Source organism: Cicer arietinum, chromosome 5 (genome assembly GCF_000331145.2).
Source record: "Cicer arietinum cultivar CDC Frontier isolate Library 1 chromosome 5, Cicar.CDCFrontier_v2.0, whole genome shotgun sequence".
Taxonomy (NCBI): domain Eukaryota; kingdom Viridiplantae; phylum Streptophyta; class Magnoliopsida; order Fabales; family Fabaceae; genus Cicer; species Cicer arietinum.
In genome coordinates this window covers 33,970,375-33,977,785 of record NC_021164.2, presented here as the reverse complement: position 1 = coordinate 33,977,785, position 7,411 = coordinate 33,970,375, and positions in this window count along the sequence as shown.

Sequence of the window (7,411 nt, the reverse complement as noted above, 5' to 3'; positions counted from 1 at the left end):
ATATATTAAGTTCCCTTTATCCTATTTAATCTTAAACAAAATCTGATTATAGTAGTATGCATGGTTAAATATATTTTTGGATTGTAGAATAAATAGTAGATAATTTATTTATTTATTTATTTATTAAGATAATTTATTTATTTATTTAACTATTTATTTTATTATTTATTAATTCATTTATCAACAAAGAAACGACCCGTCAGCAGATCAGATTATTGGACGGTATCTTCAGTCAAGGTAAGGGGTGAGAGCAGGTTCGACTTTATGAGTATAAAATAACGTGGGATGGACGGGAATGCCTACATTTCCTGAGATTCATTTGGGGCTTACTACGTACGGTCTAGCTCTATCGTGTAATAATAATTAATTAATAATATATGAGTGGTAATAGTGAGGAATAAAATATGATTTAGCAACCTATAGAATTGTTGTGATGATCGAGTACGTCTGAGATATGTGTTGTAGATTTTGGAGTTAGGATTATTTTGTCATCATATAGGGAGGGTCTGACAAACCTAGTGATTCGGGGAAGTACAATTGAATGAGCCTGATCTTCGAGGGCTACAGTCGAACTGTAAGGTAAGACTGATAGACCTTGGGGGTACATCTAGTGGAGAATTCCTAAGTGGATTAGTGTGTTATTCCCTAAGGTCGGGAACTACCATGCAACACAAGAGTACCCTGATTGTCGCGTATATGTGTCTCGTGTTGAGTTGTGGGGATCTATGAGGACTTGGTCATTCATGAATTTTCCGTCCACTCTTGTAGAGGTATAGTATCAGGCCTCTTAACCAAGTACTTCAGAGTAGCATGGTACCAAATGATGAAGAAGTATAGAGTATAGGACATGCATAACATTTCATCCTTGTGATTGTTCTATTGTGATTGATTTAGATAACATTTGATATTATGATGTTGAGTGTTTCTCATATTTATGTTGATTTGACTAATTACGTGTTCTTCTCGTTTATCTTATACTGTTACATAATTTCGATAATTCACCATTCGTTGTTTGTGTTTGGCGTTTGCGATGGACGCAGACGAGTTGTAAACTGCAGGTGATGACTAGTACCATCAGAGAGACATAAGTCATCATGTCTTGAAGACTCTTATTATATGTATTGTGCTCATGTTATTCTGAGCGTCTTTTATTTTGGGAATTTCTGCTCTGGTAGTGACATCGGGTTGAGACTACATTTGCACTTAACATTAAACTTATGTATGTGTACTTCAAAAAGGATTTTGTTGTCTGATATCATGATTGTGAGTTGTTAAGTTTGATGAATTTTTTTGATCTATGTGACATGTTTATGATTACATGATACTCTTTACCTTAGTAAAAAAAAAATATGTTTAAAAGTTTGTATATTTATTTGTTTGAAGAATTTCACTGTTTTAAAAATAAAAATTAATTTTTTATTTGTGGTTTAGGGTGTCACATCATATACATAAGTTAAAAACCTTTTCAAAAAAGCTCATCATAGAAATAATTCTACCATCATCTCACTCTAATCAACATTTGCGACTCTTTCAATTCTTACTTTACATATCTTGTAGATTGATTGGCAACAAAATACACCATATTGACGTTATCTCATCCTAAATGTTCCAGTAATCATTTGCAAGTGTAAATCCAATCTCATGAAGCCATATCTAAATCCGATGTCACAAAGCCATTTGTTTTCATTTCTTGGAAAATTTATGTCATCGATACACTTATCTTTGCCTATGTTACTAACTATAAATTGTCCACACAACTAGACAAAACACTTTTATAAATATATATTTCTATGTTGTTTTGTGTTCTAAGTTATTTTATCGGTATCAAAAGATAAAAAAATTGGAACTCGAGCATCTCAACACATTTCAAAGGTACATAATTTGAGTTTGAAAAATTGAATCTATATTTCAGAAAGAATTCTGTTATTAAATTTTCATTCTACTAGACTTTCATGACATCTTTGGTATTCTCAATTCTCTTTCATTCTATTAGATTTTCATGATATATTTGGTATTCTATATAACAATTTGTAGCTTAAGTCCTATTAAAAAATTGTAGCTTATGTCCTCAAATAAATATAAAAACTATTTTCATCTACAAAATCGCTGCCACATTCAAACATAACCTCTTTCATGTTAAATTGATCCAATATTAGAGGGCTCATATTCATCTTGCATCTCACTCAACCACGATGAAAATATAAACTTTTAAAATACTGTGATCTTAATTTTTTTAACTTTAATAATAAACTCTTGAGTGTTACTCAACAACCAAACTATAACTTAATTCAAATATTTCATGGTAATTCGTTACATATAAACACATATATTTTCATTGTAATTTACTATATATAAATACAAATAAAGTTTCACTTAAATTGCAACAACAAAAAATTAATAAACTTTCAACGAAAATATTAAATCTCTAAAGTTAACAGAAAATTCCGTAAAAAAAAAAAGACAAATTGAAACTAAAGTATCTCGACACATTTCAAAGGTATATATTTTGTGTTTGAAAAATTGAATATTTGAAAAATTGGATTTATTTACAATTTTTTTTCATTCTATTAGAATTTCATCACATATTTAGTATTCTCTATATCAATTTATAGTTTATGTCGTGTTCAAAATATGTAGCTAATGTCCTCAAATATTTTTTAAACAAATATTTTCATCTACAAATTTGATATAACCTTCAAACACGATCCCTTTCATGTTTAATCAATTTAATACTAAAGGATTTAAATTTACACGCATCTCACTCAAGCATGATAAAATATAGACTTTTAAAAAAATTTGAACTTATTATATTTTTAATTTTACTCTTTAATACAAAAGATTGAAATTTAATTTTTTTTTAATTGTTTGATAAGTTTATGTGATAAATAATTGTAATTGAAATTTACCTTAAACAAAATGTTTCAAGTTTCAACCAATAAATACACTCTAATACTTAAATTAATTAGAAAATTTTGTTATCCTAAAAGCTTTTACTTTTAATTTTCCTTCACAAAAAAATAATAATGACATATTCAATTTCATTATTAATTGCTGAAACATTTTTTTATAAGTAAATATTAGTGAATTAGTGGTTATATTAGTTTTATTAGATTTTAAACTCGAGAAATTTAATTACCTTAAACAAAATGTTTCAAGTTTCAACAAATAAATACACACTAATACTAAAATTAATTGAAAAATTTAGTTATCCTTCAAGCTATTATTTTACCTTTAATCTTCATTCACACAAAAAAATGGCATATTCAATATCATTACTAATAGATGAAATATATTTTTTATAAGTAAATATTATTAAATTAGTAGTTATATTAGATTTATGAGATTTTGGACTCCAAACCTCTTTCTTAAAGCTTTCTGGTGTCTTTCACTTAAATTGCACTAACAAAATATTACATCTCTAAAACAAGAAATCTAAAAGTCATTACAAATCTTTAGAGCATCATTGTATGAAGATCTTAATGTAAAATATTATGATTGATTTAGCTTTGCTACACAAACTCATAAATGTACACGTTTTCTAAAGTGATTGTGTAGGATACATTTAAGAAATCATACACGTATCATTCACATAAATATGATATCCTCCGTGCATAATTGCAAAGATTAATCTCTCAAACCAAGTTGAACCACAATAGATGACAAAAATATTCTTTAAAAGATTTAACATTATTGTATTCCCATAGCAAGAAATATATACTAAAACACATTTCCATATTTACAATTTAAATAAATTATATAATCTATTCTCGTTTTTTGATGTGCTAATGCTAACATATGTTGGCAAAGAAAAACTTACAACTTAATTAATTATATTTAAAAAAGTGTTATTATAATGATTCAATCTTTTACTATTTAAAAATTCACTTCATTTTAACAATATAAATAAATAGATTAAGAAACACAATTAACTTGCTTTAAAAAATGTTATTTGATCCCAACTCTCTAATTTCAAGCTTATAATACATTTGATATCACATTAAGAAACGATATAACATTATTAGTTATAAATGTTTAACAAATCATCAACTAAAATCATTGAGGAACAACAATGGTGCAAGTAAACCAAAATTTAAAGTATTTAAATAAATAAATAAATGATGTTTATGAAAAAAAATTCTTTTTTATTTCATGTTGGCATATTTTAAAATTTTAACATTCTCCTAAATTTTTAAGATTACAAATAATTGTATCGTTAGTTACATAAAACTTTTATTATATCTTTATTTTATCTATTTTGTAGTGAAAAATAACTATATATTTTAATGAAAAATTTATATAAACACATAAAAATATATCAACACCTACCGCGCAGTGCGTGAGTTAAAATCTAGTGCATTTAAAAGTTCACTGTGTAAAAACCCGAGATGGCAATGTCTTCTTCTCGTACTAAGGACCTAAAGTACAAGGAGCTTGTGAGAAAAGAGTATTGAAAGGCTTTTGCCTCATTTTGATCAACAATTTGGAAGATTATATCTCTAGTTCTATATTCAGACAAAGTCCCACCAGATAAGTCAAAGACAATTAGAGAAAAAGAAAACTAAACCATCTCTTTTTCTTTAATACTGTCTGATGAGACACAAGATAGACTCCTGAATACGAAAAAATATCCATCACTCTATCAGAAGAAAGTTCAAAGAAGGAAGCAACTTATTGAAGAGAATGTCTAAAAAGAGATTTAGTATATTTATGTATTAGGAATTGGTGATTCAAACCTAATATGTAATTTAAATTAATGGATCAAGTTTAGGAAGCCTTAGAAAAATCTTAGGATTTTCTTTACAAATTTCCTTTTTAGCTCGTTTGTAATATGTATTGCAATTGTAATGTAATTTTTATTTGTTACAAGTGTAATATAAGTTATAAATTAAATACATATTCCATCTCCTTTATCCTTTGATTATGTCTTACTTGCTTTTCTCTATTTTCTTCCTTGTACCTCTGTTTTTTATTTGCATCCATTTTTTTATCTTCCTCTGTTTTTTATACTTAGTTTCATTTAAAAATCTTTTATTTAGTTTAGTTATCTCCTTTTTCATCCACAACCATGTATCATAAAGTGTCTGTCAAATTTTTTGCCCACGTGTTTGTCTCACTCTTCGGTTTTCTCCACGCTCACTTTTTCTTTTTTTTTCTTCATAAATGATTTCTTTTTATTTCTCAAAAAATATAGCTATTTTTACCCTAATTGTTTTTTTTCACTTTCCCTATATGTTGTTTTCATTCATCTCTCAAACTTTCTATATTGTTTTTAAACATTTTTAATCTCTTCTATTATGGATGTTGGTTCCTCTTTTGCTAGGAAAAGTTAGCCATCTTCCTTTCCCGAGAAGAAGGAAATTCCACCATCTTAAGTTGCTTCGACAACATTCTCCTTGAACATCTTAAAACTCATATAGCTCTACAAGAAGTTCACCACAAGCAGGACCTTCTCACCTCTCAAATGATGGAACCAGTTGAGCTCATGAGGACTGTCCTTAAATCATATGTCTAGGATTTCATTATTTTAAGTTTTATTCTTTTCTTTCTCAATTTTTGTTGTTGTAATTTTCATTCTTATTTCAATGAAATGTTATATTTCTTTATTTATTTTTATCTTTTTCCATTATATTTTTATTTGTTTTTCTGAGCAAGTTACTCATGTTAAATATTTGTATATTGTGTGATGATCTCGCGTTTACTGTTTTTGTTTGTGTGTTTAGGTGTGTGATTGCTTAAATTAATTTCAATGCTTTTTAACTTCACCCTTTTTGATAATCACATAGGGGGAGAAAAATAGAAAATCTAATCATACAATTAATTACGTGCTTGCATTTGATTGCATTGTCGTCATTTGCATCATCCTCACATGAATTCTCTGCATCTAATTGTTGCATCCGCATTTGAGTTTCATTTGCACATCATCATATGTGAGTGTTATTTATATATCATTTGCATATGTCATTATTACGATACTTACTTGCAACTCACCCTTGTTTTGAAAGACTTAACATCCTTTAAAACATAGTTTGTTCCATTAGGCTTATCATCCTAATTATAAGTCACGCTATATAATTGTCCTGCCACGCTATATATCACTACAAGAAATCATGGTTTTTGTGAGGGCCAAAAGCCCTCACAAAGGGGTATAATCAGCCACAAAGGTGGATTTTGTGAGGGCTTTTGGCAGCAACAAAGAAGCTGGTCACAAAATTTTGTGAGGGCTTTTGCAGCCACAAAGTGCCTGAAACAGGTTGGCATTTGTGAGGGATTTTGCAGCCACAAAAGACAGGCATTTGTGAGGGCTTTTGCAGCCACAAAAGTCTGCCTTTGTGAGGGCAGAGGCCGCCACAAAGGACAGGCTGAATTTTTCTGATTGGATTTTGTGAGGGCTTCTGGCCGCCACAAATGCCATCTTGATTAAAAAATAATATATTTTGTGAGGGCTTAGGCCGCCACAAAATAAAACGTATTTAATAAATTAATTTTTAAATTCAAAATTAATAGTTTATTATAATATTATATATAATAAATTAATATAAATATAATATTAAAATTATATTTATAATTAATTTAAAATTTAAATTAAATTTAAAATATAATGTAATTATAAATTAAATTTAATATATAATAAACTAATCTTAATATAATTAAAAATTTAAAATAAAATATTTAAATTAAAATTAAAGATTAATAATTAAATTAAAGATTAATTTAAATAATAAAGTATTAATAATAAAATATTTAAATTATTAATAATAAAATATTTAAATATTTAAATTAATAATTATAATTATAATTAAACATTAATTTAAATTATAAATAAATTAAAATTAAATTAAAATTTAAATAGAGAGAAGTTGGATGTGAAAAAATGAATTAGGAGGGGGAGAAATATATATAGTGTTACCTTGAGCATTTGTGGCGGCCAAAGCAGCCACAATGCCAACGGATACTTCACTTTTGTGGCGACCTGAGCGGCCAGAAATGCCAGCTCTATTGGGCCTCCTTTGTGGCGGCCTTTGCAACCACAAATTCCATGTGCGCATTCCTTTGTGGCGGCCTTTGCAGCCACAAATGCCATTGGTCACATCAGTCCTTTGTGACGGATTTGGCCCTCACAAAATTGATTTTTTGTGGCTATAAAAGCCCTCACAAATCCTTAAATATTTAACTGGATTTTGTGGCTGCCTAAGGCCTCACAAAATCACAATGTTGTGATTTTGTGAGGGCTTAGGCAGCCACAAAATCTAGTTAAATATTTAAAAATTTGTGAGGGTTTTTTCTGTGACACCCTAAACCCCAAATAATTTTTTTTTTTTTTTATTAAGATAAAGAGTATCACATAATCATAAGCATGTCACATAAATCCAAAATTTCCATCAAACATAATGAATTCGAAATCATAGTATCA